The 12,658-nt window shown below is 49.9% G+C and overlaps 1 long non-coding RNA gene across 1 annotated transcript; it reads left to right on the plus strand.

Moving 5' to 3' along the window:
• Positions 1-397: 397 nt before the first annotated feature.
• LOC119305345 lies at positions 398-10,258 on the plus strand. Its single transcript, XR_005148632.1, has 3 exons — positions 398-1,389; positions 1,477-1,532; positions 10,196-10,258. It is a non-coding gene; the product is annotated as an uncharacterized LOC119305345 (long non-coding RNA).
• Positions 10,259-12,658: the final 2,400 nt, after the last annotated feature.

Here is a 12,658-nt window from a genome sequence, read left to right on the forward strand (position 1 = left end):
CCACCGCCGACCATGACCTCCGAGATGCACTGTTGGAGATCAGGAAGGATTTTTATTTTTTAGATGAAAGGATCGAACCGAGCCCGTGTAGGGCTCGATCTTCACCCGGCTTTGAATTAACAAAGCCATCAACCAGCTAGGATTACAAGAGCACACCATTACAACCGAAGATAAAAAGGAAAAAGGGTATGCAACCCCAGGCAGCAGATACAAGGCACCGATGAGGCTAAAATCTACGACCAGAGGATAAAAAGAGTACAACTTGGACCTAACAGGAGCTAGACGGGATTGCGCCAAGGAAGGAGCTCGCCATCAACACGCAGAAGGCAAAGCGGAGCTGCTCTCGCCAGAGCCAGCAAGGAAACAAGGCAACCACTCGAGCACACCCGAAGCCACAAATTGTAACTCGCACATGAGGAGCAGGCCGCAGACAGTAGCCATAGGAACAGAGCACTGCAAGAAGACACGGCAAGCAATGGGCAACGACGCCACCAGGAGGGCCGAGCCACACCAAGACCAGCAACACTTCTCCAAAACGCGACCAGATCACCGTAGAGGGGACCACTATCCCCTCTCGCCCAGGCCGAGGGCGTCGATCCACCGGAGAATCGGACCATGCAGAGGAGGAAATGAAGCAGCTTGAGGAGGACATCGATCCTCCAAGGCGGGGAGTCACCGCTGGACAAAGGATCCGCCACTAACTAGGACACCAAAGGCTTGCCGCAGGCCACCCTCCATCCCATAACCCAAAACGACGCCTTCAAGAAGGAGGTGCAGGAGCACCGTCGCCGCCCAACCAAGGTTGTGGATTTTCACCCGGGAGAGAGGAGGGAGGAGGGGAGGGAGATGGACCTCAACGTCGCCTTCAGGAAGGGGAGCGGCGCCCGGAGCGCCGCCGACGATGTGGCCGCCGCCGCCGGCCAAGAGGTTACCCCGATCCAGGGCTTCCCACCCCACCACCACGACGTCGTCCACCGGATCCGGCAAGACATGGCGTAGGAGAGGCCGCAGCAGGAGCCAAAGGAGGCGTCTTCAGATATGGAGAGGCCGGACACGAGGACCCGACCACCAGCTGCTCAGATCCACCGCCGGCCCGCCGCCCACACGGCCAGGCAGAGGCGGCCCACCATGCCAAGGGACGCCGCCCGCCGTCGGGGAGCGCCGCCCGCACCACCAGGAGCCGCCGCCCTGAGCCCTAGCCCCCTGTGCAGTGGCAGAGCGGCAGAGAAGGATGACTTCAGTTGAGGCTATTTCTTCATCACCTTCTTTCTTTGATTCATATCTTTGTTTTTTTCAGTGTGTGACTGCATGTGTAACTTCTCGCAGTTGCATTCAGAGTTCAGAAGATGGGTTCTGTGAGGTGCAAGTAGCAGCCTCGAATATGAAGAGGTATGTATCTTTTATTTACTGAATTATTCTGCACATAATTCTACCTCTGTTTTTTCAGTGTGACACTGCAAGTATTCCTTCTCACAGTTGCATTCAGACCATGGGTTCTACGAGGCACAAGTAGCATCGATGAATATGAAGAGGTATGTATCTTTTATTTACTGAATTATTCTGCACATAATCCTGACAACTTAATAAACTACTTCACGATGTTTTGAGCATGCCGCCATACACCGCAATTTGTCGATTTAGATCCTTATCCTTCAGCTCTGTCAGTACTACTCTTTGGTTTACTAAAACAATAACACAAAACCCATTATATCCGCTAAGTATAGCACCCACACTACCTTTATAGTTCGATAGTCCGGGTATGTCAATCTTGAATGAATCAGGCCTACATCTTTCTGATGATGCTGTTAAACGGATTGTGGATCAGGTACACATCCAGATCAAATGTTGCCGCGCAAGAAGCATTAAAGCTATCCATATGTTTATGCTAAAATTACATTCCAACAGACATTCAAGGAGGCAGACTTGAACAATATTTTTTTTTGAACGGTCACCGGGGGGAGAGCTTCCCCACCTGAATATATTACCACTCAAAGGAAGTTCGAGAATTACAATAGAGAAAAGATACAACTTTAGCCTTTTAGGATGTGGCTGAGGATAAGAAGTGAAGCCATTGCTTAGCGAATAAATTGTCTTCCTTCTTTTTGAACCGAAAAACCCAAAGAGAGAAATCAGTTACAATGTTGCGTAGCGTGGTCCTGTGGGAATGGTCATCGTTTCTGAAAACTAGGGCGTTTCTTGAGTCACAAAGTTTCCAAGATATAGTGAGAGCGACTGATGGCCATATGTTGGGGTTGAGGCCTTGAAGCGATTGGTGTTGTAGCAGGTCGTCAAGAAAGGTTGGAGCGTGCAGCCCCAGGGCGGACCAGACTTGTGTAGCATAAGAACAACTGGAGATGAGGTGGAGTGCGTCCTCATGAGGGTCTTGACAGCGAGGGCATGCGGCTGACTGAGCAATATGCTTGCGAAACAAGTTGGCCTTCGTGTTGAGCCGATCGCGAAGGAGTAGCCAGGCAAAGATCTTGACCTTGATCGGGACTTTTGAGGCCCAAACAAGATCGTGGTGTGGGTCGATGTAGTCTTCAGCAACAATAGAGGAGTAGGCATTCTTGGCTGAGAACGGCAGGCCATGGGTAAGAGACCGTTCGTTCGGTTGGTCCACCTGTTGGAAGTCCTGCAACAACAACAGCACGCTATCCAGCTCGCGAGCAGTAGCATTAGATAGACGGTTCCGCAGGTTCGCCAATAAGCTGGTTTGCCAGACAGTAGCCACTAAAACCTTGTCATCAATGGAGTGTGAGTAGAGATTGGGGAACACTTTTTGTAGTGGTGATTGCAGAAGCCATTTATCTAGCCAGAAGAAGGTGGAGACGCCATTGTATGTGATGACAAAGGAGTGCTCAATTAGCAGTGGCAAGTTGTTGTTGATAACCTTCCATAGAAAGGAAGGTCGTGTAGTTTTTGCAGCTATGCCAAGAGGGTGCTGTTGGTTCAACCACTGGGTCCAGGGGACATTTGGGTGTTGCAGAATTTTAGAAGAAAATTTCATAAGCAAGCAACGGTTTTGGATCTCAAGATTTTTAATGCCTAGACCACCAGTATCTTTGGGTTTGCAAACATTTTTCCACGCGACAAGGCAGCTCGCCCCAGTGCATGTAGACTCGTTAGACCAGAAGAAGGCTCTCCGAATAGCGTCAATTTTTGCTAAGATGGATTTAGGTAACTTGAATACTGACATGAAATAGACTGTTAGGGAGTCTAGGACCGCAGTCAGGAGGGTGAGCCTAGCCCCCCTTGAGAGAAGGCGCGCCACCCAGCCAAAGAGGAATTTCCGAAAGTTATCTATGATGGGGTCGAAGGCGGTCAGTGGTAATTTTGTAGGGGAAAGTGGTAGCCCTAGGTACACCAGCGGAAAATCTGATGTTGAGCATCCGATAGTAGCAGCAATGTTATTTTGAGTAGCAGAGTCCGTAGCAATTGTGAGAAGAGCAGCTTTGTGGTAGTTGATTACCAACCCTGTTGCCAGAGCGAAATCGTGAAGGGTTTTTTTGAGAATCAAGGTTGCTGCATCACTAGCAGCAGCGATTATGAGGGTATCATCCGCGTATTGCAGTGTCACTGGTGGTTCATTTGGTCTTAGAGGGTGGCAGAGTATGTTAGGTTGAAAGGCTTTGGCAATTAATCTTTGGAGAACATCCGCGACGATGATGAACAGATACGGTGAGAATGGGTCCCCTTGTCTAAGTCCACATCGACATTGAATCCAGGGCCCTGGAACACCATTCAAAAGAATAACCGTTTTGCCAGTAGAGAGGATATTTTGGACCCAAGTGCAGAGATGGAGGGGAAGCCACGGGCTGTTAGAATTTGAATGAGGGAGGTCCAACATATGGAGTCAAATGCTTTCCTGAAGTCCAACTTAAAAACCATGGTCTGTGTTTTGCGAGTGTGGCACGTACTGAGAATATCTGCAGCATAAATGAAGTTTTCGGCAATGTTACGGCCATGAAGGAAGCCTGTCTGATCATAGTGAATGAGAAGCGGTATGAGAGGTTTAACTCTGTATGTGAGGATTTTGGCAACTGCTTTTGGCGTGTAGTTTTGGAGAGATATAGGTCTGAATGCATCAGGAGCAGTTCGCGCCTGTGTTTTTGGTAGTAGTACCATGTAGGCTCGGTTGAAGCGTTCGAGAGAGCAGGTTTGATCCTGGAAGGCAGCAAAAAAAGGTAGGATGGATGGTTTGATGATGTGCCAAAATTTCCTGAAGAAGATGGGCCCGAAGCCATCTGGTCTGGGGCTGGCATTGGTGTTCATGGAGAGAAAAGCTTGATGGATTTCTTCGTGGGAGAAGGGCAGTGTTAGATCACGAAGCTGAGGGAGGGGTGAGGGGTATAGCTGTAGAAGACTGAAGTTCCAGGTTGCATGTTTAGTGGTGCCAATCAATTGGTGGAAAAAATCTTTCGAAATGTGAGATTTTTGTTCGTGGAGAAAAACTTCAGTGTTGTTGTGAATAAGCATGGGGATTTTATTTGTTCTCGATCGCTGGGTTGCCGAAGCATGGAAGAATCTAGTGTTCTCGTCACCGTCGACGGCCATTCATACCTTGCCCCTTTGTTTCCAGAAGGAGATCTTTTGTTTGATAGTTAGTTGAAGCAGATTGGAGAGCGTAAGCCGAAGTTTTTGTTCGAGCGGGAGAAGTGGGGCGATTTCTTCGTTTAAATCAAGGGCCTGGATAGCCAGTTTGCAGTTAGTTTCTCGTTGGTAAATGGGCTTCAGCGTTTTGGCCCAAGACTTTAGGGCCGATCGTGTAGATTTGATACACCCAGCTAGGGCGGCAGCATGGTCTGTGGGGGGCCCCTGATGAGCAGAGATGGGCTGCCAGCATTCACGCACGACATCTACACATTTTGGGAATGAGGCCCGGAATCTTTCAAATCGAAAAATGCGGGAAGATGGGATGGACGTGGATACTGTGACTAGTAGTGGTACGTGATCAGAAATAAACCTAGTGAGAGAGGTTAAGTGAGAGTTTGGGAAGATAGCATCCCAAGCTAAGTTGACCAGTACCCTATCTAGTCGGATTAGAGTAGGGGACTGTCTTTTATTTGACCAGGTGAACTCTCTGTCAAGGTGTGGTAGTTCTAAGAGGGCAAGTTGGTCGATTGTATCGTTGAAAGCGTCAGCCTCTGATCTTCGAAAGTTGCTGTTGTTGCATTCATAGGGGAATCTGGTGATGTTAAAGTCTCCAATTAGGAGCCAAGGTGATTGCGCTGGTGGTTCAATTAATTTTAGTTCGTCGAGGAAAGACATCTTTAGATCACGTTGCGATGGTGCGTATACATTTGTAACGAAGATGCTGTGTGGCGATGCAAGACATGATAGAGTTAAGGTGGATGTGAAGCGTTTGTGTTGGCAGTTGATGAGCGAGAAGCATCGGGAGTTTGTGGACGAAAGAATGCCGCCCGCAGTTCCAGAAGCGTCCAGGTGATTGTTCGAGTCAAGGAATCGTGGCAAGATCGATCGAAGTTTGATTGTGTCAGGTTTTTGTAACTTGGTTTCTTGAAGAAGGGCTATGGACGGGCGCAAGCTTTTGATTTCAGAGAACATGTTTGCGCACTTGTCATTATCACCTAAACCACGTACATTCCAGGATACAATAGAGTAGGAAGCGTTCTTCATAGATGAAACTTGAGGTAGCACCTTACATAGGGGTATTGACACGATCGACAACCATATTGTGTCAAGTTACAGTACGATAAACTGACAGAAGCAGGCATGAGCACACTAACAGATTGGGTCTTTCTACCATAGCAACTACATAGCGGTGCTAGACACCGGATACATGGCCATGATTGGCCGCCACACGCATGGCCACAGAACGGATAGCAGATCATGGCGAGCCCAGGTCACCAGAGGCCGACGCGAGATCTGCAACCACCTCCGGCGAGGCACCGCAGGCAGCAGCAACAGCAGCAAGATCTTCAGGTGAGGCGAGATCGCGAGATGATCCGTCGACAAGCCCAGACTCGTCGCAGAGACGAGCGTGGATCAGAGCGTCAGAAAGATCCTTGGACGCAGCTGCCAGGTCCAACTTCTTGGCCTTGGAACGCATAGCTCGGGCGGTCATGGTGGAGTAGACAGGCGGCTCGATCTCGGCCAGCCTGGCGCTGCGCCTGGCCTTGATGCCAGAGTCAGCCGCCATCTTAGCGCGCCTGCTGATACGCCTGGCCAGGCATTCATGGGTTGGCTCCGGCGAGAGAATGGTCGTGGGGGCAGGTGGGGGTGGCGGTCGAGACGGCGGAGCAGGAAGCGGAGGTGAAGGTGGTGGTGCTGGCAGCGCGAGCAGAGGACGAGAGGGGCCAGGGCGAGCTCGATCTCGAGCCGGAGAGGGAGAGCGAGATGGGGGAGCCCAAGGGGCATGAACCAGCATGGCGACGGGCATGCCATCGGCCATGACAGCCAGGATCGGGATGCCTTCTAGAGGCCGGTCCACAGGAGATGGAGGAGGGCCCGTGGGTGACTCCGGTGTACAAGCGAATGGGGACATGGCCGTAGCGATGTTTCTGATCTGTGAGATGGTGGAGGGTGAGAGATGAGGGTTTGAAGTGAGGGAGGAGAGGGAGCCATCGTCACCGTCCTCCGAGGAGAAGGGTGAGGCATGAGAACCATGACGGAAGAGCGCACGGCTCTCAAGCTTGACAATGACAACGTCATTGTCGGGGAGCCTGAACATGAGGCATGGGGGGAGGACGAAGTCACGGGCAACCATGACCAGAGCGCGGACGCTCGAGTAGTCACCCTGAAAGCAGTGTTGGTCGGCAGAGACGAAGTCGCCAAGATGGGAGAAGAAGTAGTCGACACCCTCTGGGTGCCATAGCTCGTCGGGGAAATCGAAAGCCTCGATCTCCGCCATGTGAATGAAGATAGCTGTGGATCTGTTGTCGGCGTGCTGTGGCCGTTCGTAGAAGAGCGTGTTGCCCTGGAAGTGGATTGGACCATGGCCAGTGGCTGCGAGGCGCTCCTCCGTGTTAGGGAAGGAGAGACGCCCGGCGCCACGTGCAACGGAAGTGAGGCCAAACGCAGGGTTATTGCGGTGGTGAGCAAGGGCCTGGCGTATGAACCTAAATGGGTTGTGCAGCGGTGTGGCGAGGTGCACATAGGCTAGGTTGTCAACCTGCCGAACGAGGCAGCTGGGTGGGACGAGGAGGGGGATATGTGGTGACGAGGGGGGGGAGCCTGATGCAGCGGAGGGAATGTTGACAGGAGATGGAGGCGGAGGCGGGGCGAAGGACGGCGCCGGGGAGGATGATGAGGATGCACGTGGCCTGAAGATGAGCGGGAGGCGGAATGGTGGCAGGTCATTGGTGAGAACACAGTGGGAGCCGAACCAGATTGAAGCGCCGTTGGAATGTGCGGAACCGCAGAGGAGCCGAAGGCGTTGTGTGTACCCATCATATGAGCCATTGAGCTGCAAGGAGGTCGCACGAAAGCAGGGTTAATACGAGGAGAGGGGGGCATAGCAGGGAAGAACGGAAGGAAGCTGACAGCCTTGCACCTGAAGCTCCGGTGGCCGGAGCACCAACAGCGTGAGCACCGTACAGGGTCGCGGCAGTCAGCGATATTGTGATCGCTAGCAAGGCACCGAAAGCATCTACTCTTCTTCTTGCGGCTGTAATGGTGGTGAATGTGTTTGGGGTTTGCTAGCAGCGGGGAGGGGGATATATAGGCCGGAGAGGCTGATGGGGGCGGGCGGGTGGATGCAGAGACCCGAGGCGGGGGGCTCAGCAAAACCTCCCGGTAGGAGCGCGGGTCCTGCATCGGTGCGGAGATCGAAGATCGCAGGGAGGTGGCAGCATTTGGCAGGGGCGTGCGACTGGTTCATGGCGATCTCGGGACAGAGCTGAGATGACTGGGCGGAGTGTAGGCTGGCAGAGGTAGGGGAGGCAGGTGGTGGACTAGACGTGATGATGGGCGCATGCGTGGGCATGCAGGCGTTGTTTTTGTTATGCTGGGTGGTGGAGCTGGGGGTGTTTGTGGGGCCCGTGAATCAGCGACTGATGGGTGTGGGTTTGGGTGAGAGGATGCGCCTAGGGAAGTGCAGGGGCTGCGCGGCCGACCGGAGTGCGGCTGGGTCGACTCTTGTGGGGTCACAGCGTCAGTGCGATGTGATATGTGGCGTGGAGGCGGGTCGATGGTGGCCGGCTTGGTTAAAATACAAGTCTGGTCTATGGAGGGTACGGCATAGCCACCTAGCTGTTCATTTTTTCTCTCTGGAGGAGGGGAGCGAGGAGACCCGACGGGAGCTGCCGATCCAGGAGAGTGACACACGTGTCCCAGGCCATCGATTGCATGGCGGTCAACAAGGTCCTCGGTAGTGGATTCCACGCACTGAACAGTGCCGTGAATCTTGTCTTGAAGGAGAGAAAGATCTTGTGGTGTTATTATGGTTGACGGGTGCGGTCCAAGGCAGGACGAGTGGTGGGTGGGCAGGATGGTCACGCGCGTACCAAGTGAGTCCGGCTCAAAGACTATAGGCAGCGGTACTGCTTGCACTGTGTGCGTAGCTTGGTCAAACGAGGCGAATAGTTGTAATTCAAAATTTGAAAACCGGATGGGCGCTACACGGAGAATTTCATTTCTGACCTGGGCCGAGTAGACATGCACTAGAAACAAGTTTGGAGCTAACGTGGTGGCGTGGAAAACCCGTTGAAACGAGAATTGGTGGTCTAGAGCATTATTGATCAATGTTTCATTAGCACACACTGACTTTGAGAAGAACACATCCATATAGGAGTGGTTGGTTTGTAGGTTAGGCATGAGGTGGGCGAGGTGACAAGCAGTGGTACTTAGAGTAAATCAACTTATTAAACGAAATGCCTGGTCGGAACGGCCGTACCTGTGCATGCGTTCGCTGTGGAGAGAGTGAAGCGGAAGTCGCAGTAGTCCCAGCAGGCGACCGACTGTTGGAGGCGCCAGGCCCCACCTGCATGGAGGACATGCACGGAGTGGAGCGTGGTTGATCGTTGACGGAGATGCAGGGAAATGCCGGCGATGAGCGAGGCGGCGACAGATGCCGCCGAGCCGACACCGCAGGCGAGCCGCGAGGCGCAACCATAATGGTGGCGAACAATCGAGGAGCCACGATTGGGGAGCATGCCGCCATGAGAGTTGCGACGATGTTGGAGGAGACCGTCGTTGTGAAGGCGGCGTTGGAGAGACGGCGAACGTTGATGGACCCCGCGTGTCCCCCAAAGCGAAACAAGAGGAGGGTGGCGACAAGGGTTTCATCGACCATGAAGTCTGCTTTGTGGACGAAGAAGATGATAGAGCTGGGTGTGGCCGCGTCCGGAGGCGGCTCGAAAACTTTTGATGAGAACAGCTCAAGGATATTGAGCTCGAAGTCGATTCCAGGAGAGGGGGCGAACCGCAGCTGGGAGCGCAGGAACGCGTCAGCGTGGCCGAAGCGGTCCCCAATGTCAAAGAGCTTCCTTTGGTCTGTAGGTTTTGGGTGTGAGGAGGAGTATGGCGGTGGATAGGGAAGAAACTGAATGGAGTGTGTTTTTCTAGTGAGAATGGGCTCAGTGATGAGTGCTTGAACAATGCGCTTGTGGGAGACCGAGATACGAAAAAGCTGATCCCGAAGGCGGGTTACCTGGAAGGCTGGAGCGTTGCCCCCCAGGCAAGATTGCATGAGGACTGCCACGAGATCCTCGTCGAGGTCGAGAGAGATGTGGTGGACTTGCACCGAGAGGAAGCAGGGAGCTTCTTGGCGGCGCGGATTGATGTGCATGGAGAGACATCTCCATACTTGCGCTTGAAAGTCCTCCCCCATCGCGTCGCCCACGCCGAGCGCAGCACGCAGTGCCTTGTCAGTGGGGGAGTCATTCCAACGAAGGGGGTCGTGGAAGGATGCGGTCGCCGGAGCCGGGAGGGAGGGGGCAGTGGTGGGGCTGGGGTTGCCGGAGGAGAGCGGGAGGGTAGGGAGGGGAGGGTGGAGAGGAGCCATCCCCATCAAGTAGCCGTTTTGGGTCCCCAGATTTTTTAAACTTGAACAATATTGGGAGGATAGATCCTAACGAATGGAAACGTTCGGAAGTAAAAATATAGCCTTGCTGAAGAACATGACTCTCCCATACCTAGAATTAGTACCTCTATATTTTTCAACTTTAGTAAAAAATGCTTGAGAACATGACTCCTGAGTCTTGAGTCTTGACTGACATCTCAACACGTGATGCAGGGTCAACCATGTAATTCACTCTCAACCTGCGCTACAAAATTATTGGCATATGCAATTGGTGGTAAGAATTATTCACTGTTATTCAAAAAGCAAAATATTCAGAATATGATTAGCTACGCACCTAAAATTTGATTCGACAAGCACCTCTTTGCGTTTGAATTTAGGTTTATTTTCATATGCTCCTCGAGTCCAGGCATGACAATCAAATTGTCCTAATCAACCTCTGTTCTTTGAATGAATTAAAAATAAACTTAACGTCTTATGCCTATAAGTAATAAATAGGTAGAAATGCTTGTTGTTTAGAAGAAGAAAATCATCAATTTGTGCACTATCGATACATTATTTGTGTTTATTTCTCTGCACTATACATATGCTGCCAAATTAGTTATCTGCAGGATACACATCGGCTTCTTTATTTTTTTCCTTTTTTTGTGAATTAATCTCCTCTTTTTTGCTAGGTTCCGCTCCTGCTGCAAAGAAGCTAGACGTCCGGCCTGGCAAAAGTAGTTTCCCGATGATGCGTAAGAGTCTTGCTGCTCGCATTGGCACAGAAGCTCCCATATCTGAATTTTATTTTTGCTAGAGTTATCAGATGCACATTCTATTAGTCTCCATAATTATTTAGAGAGCACAAGCTTATTTTTGCACTGATTTCTCATATGCACCTTCTGTTAGTATGCGTACTTATTTAGAGAGCATGGGAATGTGATTCTGATGGCTTCTATTTGTTAGATATTATAGTCGACAATTGTGATACCATATATGTCCTGGATGGCAAACTTATTTTCAGATTTGGTCAGAGCCCACCTGTTCCAAGTGCTGGGCGATTTTCCTTTGATGGCAAGGATCTAAGATGATCCGGTGGTTCTTGCTGCATAGTATTGTTGCTGGTCCCATTAATAGACAAGTATCCGACGAGACAATTCCCTGCGGGTAGCTCAAATGGGGCTGCTGGCACCCATACACGCATAAAACAGTCATGTGTGCCTTCGTTGTTCAATCATTTGACTACATACATGTACATTTTGTTTCATCCATTGTTTAGCTTTATAATTCAAGCGAGTAATATATCATTGTTTCACCGTATAATCATGGATGAGTTGATTGGCTATGTTCACTTTGTTTCTCCTACATATAGGAGCATAAGTGGTTTTAAGCATGCTACCGGTTGCCTGGCACTTGGTGAGGGTATGAGGGACATATGTGATATTATTCTTTCATGTAACCTCTATGTAGACTGCTACTCAATTGATTTTTATAAAATGTTGCGCAGCAACGCGCGGAGAATCATCTAGTTTTACAGAGTTTTAGGACTGTTTTCATACTAATCTTCTCTCCCTCTAATTTTCTGTGGGGGTGGACCCCTCATTTTAATTCCATCCAATCAAAACCAGCCATCGATTACGTAAAAACCAGTCCGTGGTTGGCTAGCTACTAGGCCTTAGTGAAATAGTGTAGCGTGAATAATTTAGGAACAAAACTGTGGCCGTGCTTTAGAAAAACGTGATTTCTTTTCTAAAATAAATGTGAACAAAATTTGAATGTTTACAGATTTTAAAAACATCACAAATTAGAAAAAAGTTCATGAATTTTTTTTAAAAGCATTGAATATGAAAAAAGTTCATCAAATTTGAAAAAAAAATCATCAATTCTAAAGGAAAGTTCATTGATTTTAATTTTTTTCATCTAATTTGAAAAATTGTTTATCAAATTCAGAAAAAGTTCATTGAATTTGAAAAAAAAGTTTGTCTTATTTGAAAAGTTCATTGATTTTTAAAAAAGATCACCTTATATTATAAAAGAACCTTTGATTTCAAAAAAAATCCATCAAATTCGGACAAAGTATATATATATATATATATTATTAAAATCAGCAATCATCGCCCCGGACTCCAACTTCATCTTTTTTAAAATTTCAAACAGAAAAAAACATAAATGGGCCAGCCCAGAGCCAAGGCGGGGTGTGCGCCGGTTTACAGAATTAACTGCAACCAGGGGACCGTTCCTTGCTGCAGGCCGAATTGGGAGCTCATCCGTCCCAAATATGGCGGGCAATCTTGGACGGTGGTGACCGTCGGTGTCAAAACCGGCGGATCTCGGGTAGGGGGTCCCGATCTGTGCGTCTAAGGCTAATGGTAACAGGAGGCAAGGGACACGATGTTTTACCCAGGTTCGGGCCCTCCTACCCGAGATGTGGGAGCAAAAGGCTTATATAGGAGGCAAAAGACATGATGTATAACTTTAGAGAGCCGGATCATTGGACTTATCACAGGAGAGAAAACCAAGGAGGCAAAAGGCTTCGCGCACAACGGGAATACCCAGGTGGTATCTGTCAATGATCATTATACCTGTTTTGCATACCCGCATGCGGCCCGCCCTTGGATAGGACATGTCAAATAGTCCTATTTTGATTCTGCTTAACGCATCAATTGTACACATACGCTCGGACGTATTATCTCACAA

Source organism: Triticum dicoccoides, chromosome 5B (assembly GCF_002162155.2).
Source record: "Triticum dicoccoides isolate Atlit2015 ecotype Zavitan chromosome 5B, WEW_v2.0, whole genome shotgun sequence".
In the NCBI taxonomy this organism is placed as follows: Eukaryota; Viridiplantae; Streptophyta; class Magnoliopsida; order Poales; family Poaceae; genus Triticum; species Triticum dicoccoides.